General features: G+C 36.2%; 1 pseudogene; it reads right to left on the bottom strand.

Annotated features, from left to right (window-relative positions):
• Nucleotides 1–19,894, bottom strand: part of LOC105550383 — a 46,832-nt pseudogene that overhangs the window by 12,201 nt on the left and 14,737 nt on the right.

The raw sequence follows: 19,894 nt of genomic DNA, 5'->3' as shown, positions 1-19,894 counted from the left end.
GAGCTACCAATATAGATTACGAAACAGAGATTATCACTACAGACCCTGCCAACATCAAAAGAAAAAGAAAAGACTATAAAAAATTCTGATATATGTAAATTTGACAACTTAGAAGAAACGGTTCAATACTGCTAAAACAAAAACTACCAAAATTTACTCTATATAAAATAGGTCATTTGAATAGTTCTTTACCTATTAAGAAAATTGAATTCATAATTTTAAAAATTCCAAAAGATAAATTTCCTGGCCTAGATGGTTTCATTGGAGAAATCTATTAAACATTTGAAGAATTAACAGTAATTCTACAAAATTTCTTCTAGAAAATAAGAGAAAAAAAATGCTTCAGAGTTCATTTTATGAAGCTAGTATTAGTGATACCCAAACCAAAGACAGGAGTTCAAAAAAACAAAACTACAGACCAATATTCTTTATGAATATAGATGCAAAATTTCCTCATAAAACATTAGCAAGTACAAGTCAGCAAAATATAAAAAGATTATACACTATGGCAAAGTGGTATTTATGCCATTGAGGCAAGGGTGGTTCAAAATTTGAAAGTCAACCAGTATAACCCATCATTATTTTTTTTTTCTAATAATAAAAATCAGGTGATCATCTCAGGAAATGCAGAAAAAGCATTAAGGAAAGTCAACATTCATTTATGATAAAAGTTCTCAGAAAAAGAGAAATAGAGAACTTCTTTAACTTGATAAAGAATATCCATAAAACACCTAGTTAACCTCATTCTTAATGATGAAATATTGAATATACTCCCCATAACATGAAAAATAAAGTTAAGCTATCTACTCTTATTCAAAATAGTGCTGGAAGTTCTAGCCAGTGTAATAAGGCAAGAAATTTTAAATAAAAAAAAAATAAAAAATAAAAAAGCATACTAATCAGAAAACAAAACAAAAACAAGAAAAAACAACTTTTGATACTTACAGATAACATGATTGTCTACATAGAAAATCCCAAGGAATCTACAAAAACACTTCTATAACTAATAGGTAACATTCAGCAAGGTCACAAAATACAAAATGAACATACAGAAATCAATTATATTTCTATATACTAGCAATAAACATACGAACATTGAACTTAAAAATATAGTATGACAATCTAATAGTAACAAGCAATGGAGAAAAACTCCCTATTCAATAAATTTTGCTGGGATAACTGGCTAGCCATATGCAGAAGATTGAAACTGAACCTCTTCCTTTCACCGTATTAAAAAACCAACTGAAAATGGATTAAAGACTTAAAAGTAAGATCTAAAAGTATAAAAACCTTAGAAGAAAAACTAAAGAGCTCCTGCAGGGTATCAGCAGAGTAAACGACCTACAGAATGAGAGTAAATATTTGTAAGCTATGCATCTGACAAAGTCTTAATGGCTAGAATCTATAAGAAAAAAAAAAGGCAAAAACCAAACAAACCCATTTAAAAATAGGTAAAGGACATAAACAGACACTTCTGAAAAGAAGATATACACATGGCCAACAAGCATATGAAAAAATATTCAATATCAGTAATCAGAGAAATGCAAATAAAAGCCACAATGAGATACCATCTCACACCAGTCAGAATGGTCGTAATTAAAGTCAAAAACCAACAGCAGATGTTGGTGAAGTTACAGAAAAAGGCATGCTTAAACACTCTTGGTGGTACTGTAAATTAATTCAGTCACTATGGAAAGCAGTTTCAAGATTTTTCAGTGACCTTAAAACACAACTACCATTTGACCTAACAATCCTATTACTGGATATATACCCAAAGGAATATAAATCATTCTACCAAAAAGACACACAAACTCGTATGTTCATTGCAGCACTAGTCACAATAGCAAAGACATGGGAACAACTTAGATGCCCATCAACGGTGGACTGGATAAAGAAAATGTGGTAAATATATACCGTGGAACACTACACAGACATAAAAAAATCGTGTCCCTTGAAGCAACATGGATGCAAATGGAGGTCATTATTCTAAGCAAATTAACACTGGAACAGAAAACCAAATACTGCATGTTCTCACTTATAAATGGGAGCTAAAAACTCAGGACACATGGACACAAAGATGGGAACAATAGACAACAGAACCTACTTTAGTGGGGAGAGTGGTAGGTGGATAAAGGTCAAAAAACCTACCTATTGGGTACTGTGCTCACTACTTGAGTGGCTAAATCATTTGCACATCAAACCCCAGTGACATACAATTTACTCATGTAATGAACCTGCGCATGTCCCTCATGAATCTAAAATGAAAGTTGAAAAAAAAAAAAAAAAACACAAACAACAATTGTATGCTGAAGACTACATAATGTTGATGAAGGAAATCAAAGATATAAACAAACAGAGAAATATGTTCACAGACTGGAAGACTCAACATAATAAAGATGTCAATTCTTCCCAAATTTATATACAAGTTTATTAAAATTCCTATCAAAATTTCAGCATGATTTCTTGTGTATACAAAATTATTCTAAAATTTATATTGAAAGGCAAAGAACTTGGGTAGCTAAAACTATTTTCATAGAGACCAAGTGGGAGAAATCACTCTATTTGATTTCAAGATGTAAATCCAGCTACAGGTATTAATGAAGAAATAGGATCAGTGGATCAGTGAAACAGAATAGAGAACACAGAAATAGACCTATACAAATATGCCCAAACAATATTTGAAAAAAACGTAAAACCAATTTATTGGAGGAAGGACAGTCTTTTCAAGAAATGGTAAAGGAGCAACTGGATATCCACAGGCAAAAAAAAAATGAACCTTGACCTAAACCTCCCATCTTACAGCAAAATTACTAAGAACTGGATCACAACTTTATATAGAATGTAAAACCATAAAAATTTCAGAAAAAAATAGGGGAAAATATTTTGAAATCTACAGCTAGGCAAAGAGTTCTTAAACTTAACACTGAAAAGCTCAATCCATAAAAGGAAAAATTGATAAATTGGACAAAATAAAAACTTTACTCTGTAAAAGCCCATATAAAGAAGATAAAAAGACTAGCTACAACGCAGCAGAAAGTATCCGCAAAACACACACTTGACAAAGGACTAGTATTCTAGAATATATATATAACTCTCAAAACTACAGTAAAAAAGGACAAACAATCCAATTAGAAAATAGGCAAAAGTCACAAATAGACATCTCACTAAAGAGGATAGAAGAATAGCGAATAAGCCTATGAACAAATGTTCAACATCATTAACCACTACGGAAATAATTAAAACCACAGTTAGACAGTACTACATACCTATCAGAATGGCTAAAACAAAAAATAGTGAAAACATCAAATGCTTTCAGGATATGAAGAAACTGGATCACTCAAACATTGCTAGTGGGAATTGAAAATGGTACAACCACTCTGGAGAACAGTCTGGCAGTTTCCTTAAAAAACTAAACATGCAACTGCCATAGGACCTACAATTGTATTCCCGGGCATTTACTCCGAAGAAATAAAAAGTATAGTCTCACCAAAATCTGTACACAAATGCTTATAGCAGCTTTAGTGACAATAGGCAAAAACTGAAAATAATCTAGCTGTCCTCCAATGGGTAAATAAACAAACTGTAGAACAACCACACATTGGACTACTACTCAACAATAAAAAGGAACAAATTACGGGTACATACAGCAACCGGGATGAGGCTCCAGAGAATTACGCTAAGTGAAAACTGCCAGTCCCACAAGGTCATATCCCAAAAGGAATGTGATTTCATTTTTAAAACTTTTTTGAAATGATGAAATAATAGAAATGGAAAACAGATTAAGGTTTGCCAACAGTTAAGGAAGAGACTGGTGGGAGAGGGAAGTAAGTGAATGTGGTTATAAAAGGGCAACTGGAGGAATCCCTGTGGTGATGGATGTGCTCCTCAGCCTAACTGAATGTCAGCACTCTGGCTGTGCTACGATACTGTGGTTTCATAAGGTGTCACCACTGGGCGAAACTGGTAAAGAGCGTACATACAGGATCTCTCTGTGTTATCTCTTACAACAGTAGTCAATCTATAATTACCTCAAAATAAAAAGTAATTAAATAAAAGCAACTGAGCTTTAACTGTTACAAAATTGTTTACAAAGTTATAATTTTAAGGTCTAAAATTCTCTGAAAATTACCATAAATTGTGAGATTTATTTTTCTTACTAATCTATGTTTTCAAAATGCTACATAAGAACCTTGTACAATTGAGCTTGCATGACTTAGTAGATATAAATGTCTGAACTTCTTTGAAGAAAGAGAATAGGAGTATGCACTTACATCTTGGTCTCATATTTTATATATTTATTTACAACTTAAACTCAAACTATTTCCCAAAAAAAGCTCATCATATCTTGTCACTGTGTAAATCCAAGTTCTTCATTAAAATTTCTATTGATGTGCATGCTGTGCCTCACGCTACTTCACACGGCAGCACAGTTTTCTGATGGAGTCTCACTATGGTGAGTGCCTGTGATGAAAACATACAGCTGACTGCTTTAAGAAGTAATGTACCTTTTCCAGTATCAGGGACAGCCTGGAGCTGACATTAGATATAGTCTAAATATTTAAAAGCTTCCATTTAAACTTGAATTAGAAATTCATAAAATACAAAACATGACTATTTTGAGTTATTTTCTAAAATCTAAAAGCAACATTCTTAAAAAAGAATGACTTGACCTCAGAAATGCAAAAGCATTTTTCATTACCACAAAAGAATATCAGAGAGCAACTTTGCCCCATATCCTGGGAAAAAAATATCTTATTCAAGAAAGAAGACACAGATCCTAGGAAACAAATACTACTGCAATGTGAAGACAGCTAGTTTCAGTCTAGTGATAAATTGAAAACAATGAACACAGACCACCACATTGGAAAGTATTAAAAGAAAAAGATGACTGCACCGAGAAGAAATTAATATTAAACTAACACATTTTCAAGAATAGGCTGAACTATTTTTCACTTCAGGGTAAGATTCCTAAGTTGTCATGCTGTGTACACAAATAAATAATCAGCCTTCCACATATAGGCATATTGTCATTTCAACAATATTCAGTCTCTTTACCAGGAGCAGATTCCATCTCAAGAAATCATCTTCTTTGCTCATCCATAAAAAGCAACTCCTCACCTGTTCAAGTTTTGTCACAAGATTATAGCAACTCAGTCCCAACTCCAGGCTCCACTTCTAATTCTGGTTCTCTCACTATTTCTACTACATCTGCAGTTACTTCTTCCACTGACGTCTTGACCCTGAAACAGTGTGGGAGTGTTGGAATTAACTTCTCCCAAACTCATGTTAATGTTGACATTCTGACCTCCTCTCATGATTCTTGAATGCTCTTAGTGACATATAAATGGTGAATCCTTCCCAGAAGGTTTTCAATTGACTCTACCCAGATCCATCAGAGAAATCACTATCAATTGAAGCTATAGTTTATGAAGTCTATTTCTTAAATACTACGACTTGAAAGTAAAAATTACTCCTTGATCCATGGGCTGCAAAATGGATGCTGTGTTAGCACAAAAAGAACATTAATCTCCTGGCACATTTCTGTCAGAGCTCTCAGGTGGCCAGGTGCATTGTTCAGTAAGTAACAATATTTTGGAAGGTTTTTTTTTTTTTTTTTCCTGAGCAGTACATCTCAACAGTGGGCTTGAAATATTCAGCAAACAATGCAAATAACGGATGTGCTACCACCCAGGTTCTGTTGTTCCATTTCTAGAGCACAGGCAGAATAGATACAGCATAATTCTTAAGGGCCCTAAGATTTTCAGAACTGTAAATGAGCACTGATTCAACTTAAAGTCACCCGTAAAAGAGTTGGCCAGTCTTTTGAAGCTCTGAAGCCAACTAATTACTTTTCTCTAGTTATGAAAGTCCTAGATGCATCTTCTTCCAATAGAAGGTCATTTCATCTACAGTGAAAATCTGCTGTAGTGTAGCCACCTTCATCAGTGATTTCCGCTAGCTCTTCTGGATAGCTCGCCGCAGCTTCTACAATAGAAACTGCTGCTTCACCTTGCACTTTCATGTTACAGAGATGGCTTCTTTCCTTAAACCTCAATAACCAACCTCTGCTAGCCAACTTTTTCTTCTGTAGCTCCCTTGCCTCTCTCAGCCTTCATAGAATTAAAAAGAGTGAGGACCTTGCTGTGTAGGCTTATGCTTAAGGGAATGTTATAGCTGCTTTAATCTTCCATCCTGACCACTAAAACTTTTCTCGCTGTTTTGCTTTCTTATTCATGTGTTTGGCTTTTGACTTGCCTTTCTCACTAGGCTTAATCATTTCTAGACTTTGTTTAATGTGAGGGACATGCCACTCTTCCTTTCACTTGAACACATAGATGCCATTGTAGGGTTATTAATTGGTCTCCTTTCAATATTGCTTTGTCTCAGAATACAGAAGTCCAAGAAGAGGGAGAGAGAAGGGAGCATGGCTGATTGTAGGAACAGTCAGAACACACATAACACTAAGTTCACCATTTTCTACAGTGATGCAGTTCATGTCACCCAAAACAATTACAGTGGTAATATCAAAGACCACACTGGTCACAGATCAGCATAACAAATATAAAATAAAAATGTTTGAAATATTGTGAGAATTACCAAAATGTCACACAAAGGCATAAAGTGAGCACCAATTATTGGAAAAATGAGGCCAAGTAGACTTGCTCGAAGCAGGGTTACCACAAACCTTCAATGTATAAAACATTCAATATCTGCGAAGCACAATAAAACAAGGTATTCCTGTACTTAACAGTGGCATTTCATTAAATTCTCTCTTCCATGGAAAGTAAAGTTTTTCTTCAAAGCCTAGAATGAGTAAATACACCAAACAGTCAGACACTTAAGATTCCTTCTACAACACCATGCTGAACAAATCTTAAGCCTGAGATGTTAATATCCTCATTCATGCAGTCCACAGAAGTGTCACCATTTTCCCTATTTTCTATCACAATATCAATTGGTAGACCACATCCTAAGGGAGAACAGAAACATTTAAGGTAGGTGAGGGGAAATGTCCAAACACAAAAATGTAGAACACATTTCTCTACATGAAATGTAGAGACTCGAAATGATAATGAGACCAGCCAACCCAGATGCATTTAAATAAAGTTGGTCTCCCCACATATCCTATTTAAACCAGGGCATCAAATTTTTAACAGTAACAACTTCCCAATGTGTCCCCATATTAGCAAGACTACTCTATCAGCCATCTCAGACCAGCCCAGCACAAAATTCACATACAAAGCTGCCATAAAAGTTAAAAAATAATCCTAAGGACCTACAGCTGGGTGAAAGGGCTTTAAAGCATTCAGCACTCTTAAGCTGTTTTCTAACTGCATGGATGCTGTAGAAGGAACCTTAAGTATCTGAGATTCTATGATTCTAATATAAATTACATTTGAATAAACCTAAGCAGTTCTCAGGATTACCTAATTTTAACATTCTTGTAGAAAGAATGACTTAAAATCTGACAAACTGACTTCGGACAGTTTAGCTACAGGAAAAAACAGTCTACCTCATTAATTACCAAAAACCATCAGATCTCTATAAATCTTAATCAAATCAATAATATTGGCCAAGCCTCTGAGTGGGCTTACAAAACCTTGAAATATCAGAAAACTAAAAATCTCGCTTGATTTTCATTATCAAACAGAAGACAAACACACAGACAAAGCTGTAAGAAAGAAAGACCTCATTGTCTAATGATAAGTCCTTGAGTACATGAAAGCAGTAACTGCAGTAAACAGGCAAAGCCACTGAACTTATCTGTACTTGAAGGGTACAGACAAGCCTTTGGGGGCACTAGAGAAGGCAAGACGACTCCATACACTAGAATGCTATCGGGGTGGTCTAGACATGACTCAACAGTGAGTAATTTTGTTTCTGATTCTGTATGTGTCTGCCTGTACTTTGAATATTTTCCATAATAACCATTGTTTTTTTTTACCATTAGAAAAATTAAACATAGAAAATTATTGCATATTGAAGAAAAAACAGATTTTTACACAAATTATGTATTCTTACCAATTTAAAACATAAAGCCATTACCTAAAGTGAACAGATTTTCTGAAGAAGAAAGAGAAGCCCAACTATAAGTACTATTAATACCCTGCACATAGTAGGTACTCAATATATCTCGTTTTAAGTGTTAGCTATAGATTACCATCAGATAAGCTTTAATTTACTCATAAGCAAGTGCTCCATATATTCACACCAGAGATACCATTTGATTCCTCAGTTCTCAGAAATGTCCTCTGTTAGTAAATTTACAGTCATTTTTACACTCGACTATCAGAATTTGATAGGTTATTTATGACACTCTGGCAATTACATTGCAATTTCCTCACCAATCTAAGAACTCTTATCTACTATACAATTTATAATATCAATGTTATTTTTACTCTGCCAAAAAATAAAGTGTTTTTATTGCAGTGATTTATCCTGCCGATGTGTTACTTAGACATACACATCTATTATAAATCAAGCATTGGAGATGAGAAAGAACAAAATTAACAAACATAAAACAAAAAAGGGAGTGAGATGATGTCCTAGTGAACAGCAGGAAATTAAACTCCCAGTCTTGCTTCCATTAAGAAATTTTGACGAGATAAAGATCAAGAGCACAGCTTAAGCAGTTTGTGAGCAGCTGCACAAGTCCCAAAATGATATATGATTTTTTTGCATTACAAGCTTCATCGCTAACTTGTAGCAGTTTTGGTAAATAGTTGAACAGGTACAATTAAATTTGATACATTATGGAAATACACAGGACCAAGATGAACAATTGTAAAGTAATCTAAACTTAGGAATTACTCCAAATGAACAAAAAGATTATAACTTGAAAAGTTATTTTTAATAGATATTAAAGATATCTATTAAAGCAGATAATAGTTATCTATTTATTAACTAATATATTTATTTTAATATTAATATTTCAACATTGTTTTCAAAAGCATACTGTGTCGAGAGACAAAGTGTAGCATTTGTGACACTCAGCAAACTTTTAGAGAATTAAGATAATTTTTGATACCAATTTCAAGTAAAATGTCCTTCACCATATCTCTCATAAAAATAAGCTAAATTTAAAACAAAAAAGTCATGCACTAAGATATCACAATATCTATGAGATAAGAGCAAGCAACAAACTAAAAACTACTGAAATTTTAAAAATATATTGTTGCAATTTTTTTTTTTTTTTAATTCTAGAAATTTGACATCCTTTCCATAAATCACTATAATCTGTAAAGCATGCTTCTTCCTCATGGTCTTTTTTCTATATAGGCCTGTAAGTAACTTCCCAACATATACACTGCTACAAAGAACCACAAGTCCACTTAATCAAAAACTGGGTCAATTCCTTTTAAGCTTCCAATGCCTTTAATGTTTCAAGGCAATTCAATAATTCATTTGAAGTCAAATAGGTTGAAATCACATTCTTGGAGCTTTGACAAGAACAGTCGTTTATTGTTTACTTAATCATGTCATGCATGAGAGTTTGGTTGTGTCTTCCATACCTACCTTCCAACTCAATGGAGTCAACACTGCACTCCATTATGCCATGTACCACAAAATGGCCAGGACAAACAATAACAGTGTCACCTTCATAGCAGGCATTTATAACAATGGATCACTACAGAACTAGAAAACAACATACTTGCAAATATACACCCTCACATGGTTTGGATCTGTGTCCCCACCCAAGTCGCATGTTCAATTGTAATCCCCAATGTTGGATGTGGGGCCTAGTGAGAGGTGACTGGGTCATGGGGACAGTTTCTAACAGTTTAATACCATCCCCCTAGTGCTGTCTCATGATAGAGTTCTCATGAGATCTGGTTGTTTAAAAGTACGTAGCACCTACCCTCTCTCTCTCTCTCTTCCTCCTGCTCCAGCCATGTAAGCCTTGCCTGCTTCCCCTTCACCTTCCGCCATGATTGTAAGTTTCCTGAGGCCTCCCCTACCATGTGTCCTTATGACCTGCAGAACTGTGAGCCAATTAAACCTCTTTTCTTTATAAATTACCCTGTTTCAGGTATTTATAGGCAGTGTGCAAAGAGACAAATATACACCCCCACAAAGCAACTTGAGTATTATTCCAAGTGCCTTCATATCTCACTCTGAAAATGGAGCCAACACTGCACACTGAAGCATCTCCTTTGACAGTGGACTGAACCAAACGAACACCTGGTAAATGGCTACTGCTGATGAAAGGCAGGGTTCTCACTACTTCCTGTATAACAGAAAACCATCTCTGGGAAGCTTTTTGTAGAATTCATGAAAACGTATGGTGAATCAGAAGGAAAAAAGCCACTTGCAGCAAGAAACTCTCCTTTTACCTGTATTTCTATCTCTTTCCCCAAGGTACCTGGCAAAGCCTGTCCATGAATAGGGTCCACAGCAGACCAGTCATCTTGGTGAAGGAGATCTCATGGGTGGAACTACTGACCACTGGATGGACACCCTTTGCTTAGATGTTAGAATTCTGATAATCAACCACATACCATGAAGAAACCAAACAGACGTATCAGTTCTCAGTAAGACAGCGAGGAAGAAAAGATGCTAACTAGCTAAGAATTACAAAGACACACATACCTCAACAAAGGATTCTCCATGAGTTTTAGCTTTTGCTTCACCTGTTCAATCTCTGAATACAATTTTAACCCTTCAACCATGGAGATATTTTCCTGCTCAAAGCTACAAATTGACAAACTGCTTCTCAGATTAAAAAATTTGCTGTAAATCTCCTCACATTGAGACAACAGATTGTGGCAGTCACGTCCTGAAGGAACTCCAGTTTTCAAGAATGTCATAATGCCTGAGAGTTTAAAAGCAAACTGAAATCCATTGCCTTTCAGACACATTTTTTCTCATTAAGAAAGCCCATGTAGTCCTCAAAGACCCACTAAGAAAAGTGCTTTATAACTCAGGTACATGTTAAGTCTCCCTGAATAGCACTCTAAGTGGTAGCTGTTGAAAGTTTGAAGCACCACTTCATTAAAGTCACGAATTTTTCTTCTTTTGAGGAATTGTTTTTTCTTAGATCCAAACATTTGTGCTTTAGAATTACCTAAAGTTCATATTGTACAATTTGTAATCATTATTTAATAAGAAATTATTTTCTTCTCATATATTAGATTCAAAATCTTAATAAGGAGTGGGTGGCAAGGGCCAACTAGGGAATAGGTGTATAGAGCGAAGTAAATTGTTTCACAATGGTTAAGACTGCCACGTTTTTCAGAGATCTGAATGTAATTTTAAAATGTTTTAAAAAATTACCATATTTATAGGATCAAAAATTAGAAATGACTCAAATTGTCTAGTCCTTCTTTGTACTTAAAGCACTATATAAGCACAAAATTGTGTTGAATATTCCCTGAGAAAGACCATGGGATTTCAAAAAAATAAACCTTTGAGATTCTGAGTGGAAAAAAATGCTGTCATTATTAGAGAATGATTAACACAAAATAACCTCGTACTGGACAACCTCACTAGCACTTGAAATTTATTCATTTACATAAATTCTCAAATATAATGACAGAACAAAAACTATGTCTCAATGTAATAAAATAATTTATAAATGCACAGTCAATAGATATTAAACTAATGGGTTTAACACTAAAATACTGCCATTACCTGTAGTTTTAAAATAATTGCTTTATTTTTCAGTTAAATGTATATCAACTAGCTGTGCCTTAGGTTACAGCTTCTCAATTCTGATATTAGAATCCGCTAGGATCTTTCAAAAATACAGATGCTCAGGCCAACATCCAGAGCAATAAAAACTGGTCTCTGAAAGTGGAGAGGTATTTTTTTAAAGTTCCCTAGGGATGTAATGTGTAGCCAAAGTTGAGAACTACTGTCTTAGATGACTATTATTTTTTTTAACTTAGTCATGCTCTGAAGAAGATGGGGGGGGGAAAGCAGAACAAAACCCTAATTTATATCAAATTATGGTGAACACCCAATATTTAAAATGAACAGACGATTTTATTTTCTTGCTTTTCAAGTAAATGTATTAGGTAAAGCTTGAAAAAGTAGGGATTTTGTCTACTTTGGCTACCCACACTCATTTGAAGATATTCTAGAAATCTACTTTGCAGATAAGAAATTAGGAACCAAACCACTGGTCTATTAAGTCGTGAAGATTAAGACTAAAATTTTAAAATAAGTTTCTTAGCATTTCCAATATCCATGCAAGTTAGCTTATTTCTTCTCATTAGATTGAAACTTCATAGTCTAGAACCAATAAACCAACACCATCTTCAAACCCCTAAGTTCTGAAGCAGTGTGTTTTGAATTAGAAAGGAAAGTATTTGCCACACGGTGCAAAATCAAGACAGTGATTTGATCTTGCTGGCTGATAGCTCTACTCCTATCTTAGCCCAAGGACCTTTTTAGAGTCTGCCTGCATTTGGTAACATTCCAGTCCCTCCATCAAGTGCCACAGTTTCTTCCCCGTAACTAAAAACAATTCCTCCCTTATGCTGTCCCATCTGCCAGTGATGTACAAGGCATGTATGGAAATCATTACTTGTTCACACATGCAAGGTTCTCAAATCAGAGTACAATTTTTGTCCACATACAGATCAAATTTGCCAGATATGCATTATATTCTCCTACCATTACATTCCACTTCAATCAAAACCAATGACTACTCTTTAAGAGCAAGTGTATCAAACCTAGAAAATACTCAAGCTTTTTGATGTTCTGGGATTGTACTGAACACACTATAGAAAAATAGGAAATGCACAATGGAAAAATTAGAAAGGCTAAATAGAAATCACAGCCAACTTATGAAAGCTGAAATCAGACATACATAATTCTAAACCACGTAGAACCATTAACCAGATTTTCATTTTTTAAATTTTGTTATTATTTACTACTTAAACCAAGAGAAACTTACTAAATCAAATCAAACTGCATGAAAATGTAAAGGCTTCCTGCCTTGTCTTATATAGTCAAATCATCTTTCACATCGGAAAAACAAATTACCTTCTACAATTTTTTTTAATGTGAGTTCTAATTTTCTTGCAGCATTGCCTAATAATTTACTGCTCATGAATATAGGAGAAAATTACTGGTCTTAGGGCACCATCTAGTGGAAAGATAAGTGTCACATGTAACAAGACCAGCATAGAACAACTATTTAATTTAGGTTTCATGATTAATTTTGGTATTTTTGTATGGAAGGGCTTTTCCTTGTCAAAATATGATAAATTAGAAGAATGTGTTTAGGTATTTTGGATTCATCTGTTAGTTTAACCTAGTATGTTTTACTACAGGAACTTAAGAGTAAAGCCATATAGCTTAAAAAGTATTCTTTAAAAGTTTAAAGCAAAAAAGTCTCTATAATTCAAACAAGTTCACTCTTTGAAAAAAACAATTGTCATTGAATAGATGTTCACAAACCTCCTGATTTTAGACTTAGTTTATAAACAGTAAAAGTAGGTTTCTCTGCACTTGTTTGTTTCATTTAATAACTTGAAAAGGGGTTGCACTATTTGTATATTGGTCTATTTCTGTCTATAGGCCCTTGGAGTAAGAGTGTGCATGTGTGTGTATTGTGCGTGCGTGTGTATGTGTGTCTCACAAAGGTAAAATTAAGCCATGATAACTATTTTTTCAATATGTACAAGATTAGTAATAAACACAATCTCAACTGAGGTTCAACACATCTGACAAAACAATCATATGCATCATCCTTTTCTTCACTCCAACTCTTCTAAATGTTTTGGTAGGAAAACCTGAAAAATAACTTAATATCATTCAAATTTAATCACTGGCTCCAAATGTTAGGATTCTGGAGGGATGAGAGCTAAAGAATAAATCAAAGCAATTCTCATATCTCAGAGAATGCTGCATATTTGCTATGGTTATCAGTTGAGTCATACAAGATAATGGCCTTCTTTGGATCAGCTAGAGGGGTTTTTCTACAACATTCTTTTTTTAAAACTTTCTTTTTATCAGAAGTAGTATTTATTTACCACCTATAACTGGGCAGATAGTAGTTCCATTTGTTGAGATAGAAAACACTGGGAGAGAAACACGTTTGGGGTTGAAAATGAAGAGTTTTGTCTTCACCATGTTCAGGTTGAGATGACTATCTGACCTCCCAGTAATGATGTCAAGTGTCCAGAGGAATACACAAGCCCAGAGATCCAGGGAAAGGTCAGGGCTAGAGACATAAATCTTGGAGGTGTCAGCATATTAATAGTTTTAAAGCAGTAAATGAGATCATCTAGGGACATAATATAAAGCAGCAGTTCTCAACCCTGGTTGCACATTAGGGTCCCCCGGGACACTTTAAAAAATTGATTCCCTATTCCAGACCAATAAATCAGATATCTGTGGAGGGAGGGGGGTTAGTATCCACATGTTTTTTAAAGCTCTCTAAGCACTTTAACAAATTTTTATGACAAAAAATTCTAAACATATAACAGATAAAATAGTATCATGAATATCATGTATCCATCAGTCAATTCCAATAATTACCCACTTAGGAGCAATCTAATTTCATCTCTACCTCACCAACCTACCCTCTGCTCCTCTCCTCCCACCATCCTTGCCCTGGCTTATTTTGAAGCAAATCTCAGATACATAAAATCATTCACAAATTTTTAGCTCTAAAATAAATCTTTATGCCAAAAAAGTTTTAATTTCTAATATTACCAAATACCCAGTCAGTACTCAAATTTTCCTAATTTTCTCTTTGCTATTGTTGTTTTACAGTTGACTTATTCAAATTAGGATCCAAACAAGGCCAGCTGTGGTCCTTAATGGATGTGTCTCTTAAATCATTTTTATTCTATACATTACCCCTTGCTCTTTTTACCCTTGTAATTTATTTAATAGCTTCCTATACACTGAATTTTGTTGATTACTTCTCCAGGGGGTCATTTAACATGTTTTTCTGTTTCCTTTCTTTCTAGTAAACTGATAGTAAGATCTAGAGCCTGATGGGCTTCAGGAAAGATTTGTTGGCAGGAATACTTCAAGTGAGGCATGATGTACTTGCATCAGGAAGCGCATACAGCAAGTCCTCTAATGTCAGCCTTTCATTCAATGTCTTTCATTATATAAGGGAATAAACATCAATTCCTTGCCATAGTTACAGCCTGTGTGGAGTTTTCATGTTTTCCCATGTCTGCATGGGTTTTCTACATGTACCCTGGCTTCCCACATACGAAAGATGTGCATGCTAGCTGAACTGGTGTGTCAACATCCTCCCAGTCTGAGTGTGGGTGTAAGTTCACCGTGGGATGAAATGGCATTCTGTCTCATGCTGGTTCCTATCTTGTGCCCTAAGATGCCATGATAGGTTTTGGCCACCTGCAATCCTGAACTGGAACAAGCAAGTTGGAAAATGAAAAAATGAATATGAATTATTGTCAAATAAAAAATTTTAAATTAGACAATAATCATACAAATGCACAAATATAAACAATGCAGTATAAAATCGCCCAGCAAGTCCATCAAGTTTGTGACTGGTTTGAACCACGTGGTGGTAAAGGGTAGTCCTTACAATATTTACTTTGCTGACATTTATTCCTCAATTTGACCAACAACCACCATGAATGACTGCCATGACTCACTGATTCACCAAAAATTGGCTAAATAATTATTTTGTTTTCTTACATGTATACAGGATTCATATTTATTTCAATGTTCAAGATTAAAATTGTTTTGGGTCTTTATTAGAAGTTTGGTGATGTTTCTGTGACCAGAAATATGCCATAGGAACTTTAACTTTTGTTTATATGTATTAGCCTATGGTAACACTGGTTTTGTTATTTCACTTAAAGTTGAAGTTTCCAAGAACCTGTCAACAACAGTAAGTGAAGACCTCTATAATGCCTAGCCATCTCTTTTTGTGAGGTTAAGACTGATCAATGGATTCAGGTGTTGTCAACCTGATTCATCCACTACAAAGTTCTCTATTAATTTTTTAGCTAAAGATTATAGCAGTCATGGAGGATCACTGCCTATAACCTTTATTTCATTAGTGGTTACAAAATATGGATATTCTATCATTCCTTCTTCATGTAGTGGTTGGAACACGTCTATAAGGAAAATCCCCAAGTTATTATAATGTGCTTCCAAGGTAGAGTAGATTAGAAAAAGAAGAGTATAGGATTGATCCCTTGGTAACTCGAACATTCTAAAAAGTTAGAGCATGAGAGAAGAGCTGGGCAAGATGACTAGAAAACCAAGCCAGTGAGACACGAAATGAACAGTGCTGTCACAGAGGCTGAGAGGACAGTGTGTTAAGATGGGAATGGAGGAGGCAGAGCAAGGTGGTAGAAAAGAAGGCTCTTCTGATCATCCTCTGTGCAAGGACACCAATTTAACAACTAACCACACAGAAAAACAACTTCGTCAGAACTAAAAATCACACGAGCACCTATAGTACCTGGTTTTAAGTTCATATCACTGAAAAGAGGCACGGAAGAGATAGAAAAAACAGTCTTGAATCGCCAGTGCCACCCCTCACCCACCCTCCTGTGTGGTACAGAGAGCATATCTGGGCGCTAGAGGAGAGAGAGCACTGCAATTGTGAGGTGTTAAACTCAGCTGTCCTGCTATAGCAGAAAGGAAAACTGGACCAAACTCAGCTGATGCTCACCCATGGCGGCATTTAAACCAGGCCCAGCCAGAGCAGAATCACTCCTCCCAGCAGTCCAAACTTGAGATCCTGTAAACCTCGCCACTGAAGGCTAAAGCACTTTGTGTCTCTAAGTAAACTTGAAAGGCAGACTAGACCATAAGGACTGTGACTCTTAGGTGAGTCCTAGGGCTGAACCGTAGGGCTGAACCGGGCCGAGAGCACAGTAGACTTGGTGGGGGCACACAACCTACTGAGACATCAGCTGAGGTGGCTAAGGGAGTGCTGGCATCACCCCACTCCTAAACTCAGACTGCACAGCTCACAGCTCTAAAGGAGACCCCTTCCCTCCACTTGAGAAGGGGAAGACTGGTGAGGTCTTCATCTTCCATCTTGGATACCAGCTCAGCCACAGCAGGACACATCACCAGCCAGATTTGTGAGGCTCCCTCACCCCACATTCCAGGCCCTAACTCCCAATCCCCAATGACGTTCCCAGACACATCCTGGGTTACAAGGACCCAGTCCTGCCAGCATTCATCGCTTGCCAACTGAAGACCCCTTGGGCCCTGAATAACCAGCAGTGATACCCAGGTACTATGTCAAGGGCCTTGGTGAGCCACTGAGACTTGCTGGCTTCAGGGGAGACTCAGCACATTCCCAGCTATGGTGGGCCACAGGCCAAGACTCCTTCTGCTTGAGAAAAGTAAAGGGGACTTCATCTTGCACCTGAGATACTGGCACAGCCACAGCGGGGTAGAGTACCCAGTGGGCTATTAGTGTCCCTAATTCCGGGACTTGATTCTTGAATGGCATTTCTGGACCCGTCCTGGGTCAGAGGGAGGGAAGCCCACTGCCGTAAAGGATGAGTCCCAGGCCAGGCAGCATTCACCACCAACCGAGTCGAGAGACCTGGGGCCTTACGGGAACATCAGCAATAGTCTGGCAGTAGTCCTTGTGGCCTGTGATGGTGGTAGCTACGGGGTGAGGCTCCTCTGCTTTTGGAAAGGGGACAGAAGTGTGAGAAGGACTGTATCTTGTGGTTTGAGTGTCAGGTCAGCCACAATACAACAGAACACCAGGCAGACGTCTAAGGTTTTGACTCTAGTCCCTGACCTCAGGACAACATCTCTGGATCCAACTGGAGCCTGGGGGACCTCATCACCCTGAAGGGAAAGACACAGGCCTGGCTAGCTTCGCCACTTGCTGATTGTTAAGCACCAGGTTCTTGAGCAAACATAGGCAGTAGCCAGGATGTGGTTATAGTAGGCCTTGGGTGAGACTCAGTGGCGTGCTGGCTTCAGGTCTGACCCAGTACAGTCACTGTGGTGGTGGCCACAGGGTGGTTGTGTCACTCCACCCCCAACTTCAGGCAACTCAGAAGAGAAATTCTGCTTGGGAAAAAGTAAGGGAAGAGAACAAGAGTCTCTGCCTGGTAATCCAGAGAATTATCCTGGATCTTGCCCAAGACCATAAAGGCAGTACCTCTATGAGTCTACAAGAACCACAGTGTTACTGGACTTGGAGTGCCCCCTAAAGCAGGTACAGCTTAGATCACAACACTCAAGTCTCTTCAAATATCTGAAAAGCCTTCCTAAGAAAGACAAGTACAAACAAATCCAGACAGTAAAGACTACAAGTAAGTACCTAACTCTTCAATGCCCAGACACAGATGAACACCTACAAGAATCAAGACATTCCAGGAAAATAATACCTCACCAAATGAACTAGATAAAGCACCAGGGCTCTTCCTGAAGAAACAGCGATACATGACCTTTCAGACAGAGAATTCAAAATAGCTGTTTTGAGAAAACTCAAGAAAATTCAAGGCGACACAGAAAAGAAATGCAGAATTCCATCAGATAAATTTAACAAAGAGACTGAAATAAAAAGAATCGAGCAGAAATTATGGAGCTGAAAAATGCAATTGGCATACTGAAGAATGCAACAGTGTCCATTAATACCAGAATTGATCAAGCAGAAGAAAGAATAGTGAGCTTGAATACAAGCTATTGGAAAATACACACTCAGAGGAGAAGAAAGAAAAAACAATGAAGCATGTCTACAGGATGTAGAAAATAGCCTCAAAAGGGTAATTCTAAGAGTTATTGGTCTTATAGAGCAGGTAGAGAAAGAAATGGGGGTTGGAAGTTTATTCAAATCCTCCTTAAGGATAGGTCATATGTTAGGTATCAAAACAAGTCTTCAAACATTCAAAAAAACTGAGATAATATCAAGCACCTTCTCTGACCAAAAGAGAATAAAACTGGAAATCAATAAGAGGAATTTTGGAAACTATGCAAATACATGGAAATTAAACAATATGCACCTAAATGACCAGTGAGTCAATGAAGAAATTAAGAAGAAAACTGAACAATTTCTTGAAACAAATGATAATGGAAATACAACATAGAAAAACCTATGAGATACAGTAGAAGTAGTACTCAAAAGAAAGTTTATAGCTATAAGTGCCTACATCAAAAAGAGGAAGAACTCCACATAAATAATCTAACAATGCATCTTAAAGAACTAGAAAAGCACGAGCAAACCAACCCCAAAATTATAAGAAAATAAATAATAAAGATCAGCACAGACATAAATAAAACTGAAATGAAAATACAAAACATCAATGAAACAAAAGGTTGTTTTTTAAAAAGTTAAACAAAATTGACATACCCGAACTAAAAAAAAAACCAAAAGATAAGAATAAATAAGATCAAAAACGAAAAAGGAGACACTACAACTGATATTGTAGAAATTCAAAGAATTTGATTCCTAGTATCACTGGTGGATAGTATAAGCAACTATATACCAATAAATCAGAAAATCTAGAAGAAATGCACAAATTCCTAGATATATACAACCAATCAAGATGGAATCAGGAAGAAATCTAAAACCTGAACGGACCAAGAAGTAACAATGTTGAAGCTATAACAAAAAGTCTCCCAGTAAAGAAAAGCTCGGGACTGATGGCTTCACTGCTGAATTTTACCAATCCTCCCCAAACTATTCCAAAAAATAGAGAAGGGGGGAATACTTCCAAACTCATTCTACAAGACCAGTATTACCCTGATATCCAAATCAGACAAAGATACATCAAAGCAAAACAAAGAAAAGAAAAGAAAAAGAAAGAAAGAAAACTACAGGCCAATATCTCTGATGAATATTGATTCAAAAATTCTCTGTTCTGTTCCATTGGTCTATATCTCTGTTTTGGTACCAGTACCATGCTGTTTTGGTTACTGTAGAAATAATACCACACATCTACAGCCATCTGATCTTTGACAAACCTGA

Source organism: Mandrillus leucophaeus, unplaced genomic scaffold (genome assembly GCF_000951045.1).
Source record: "Mandrillus leucophaeus isolate KB7577 unplaced genomic scaffold, Mleu.le_1.0 Scaffold48, whole genome shotgun sequence".
Classification (NCBI taxonomy): Eukaryota; Metazoa; Chordata; class Mammalia; order Primates; family Cercopithecidae; genus Mandrillus; species Mandrillus leucophaeus.
This window is presented reverse-complemented; position numbering and strand designations above follow the sequence as displayed.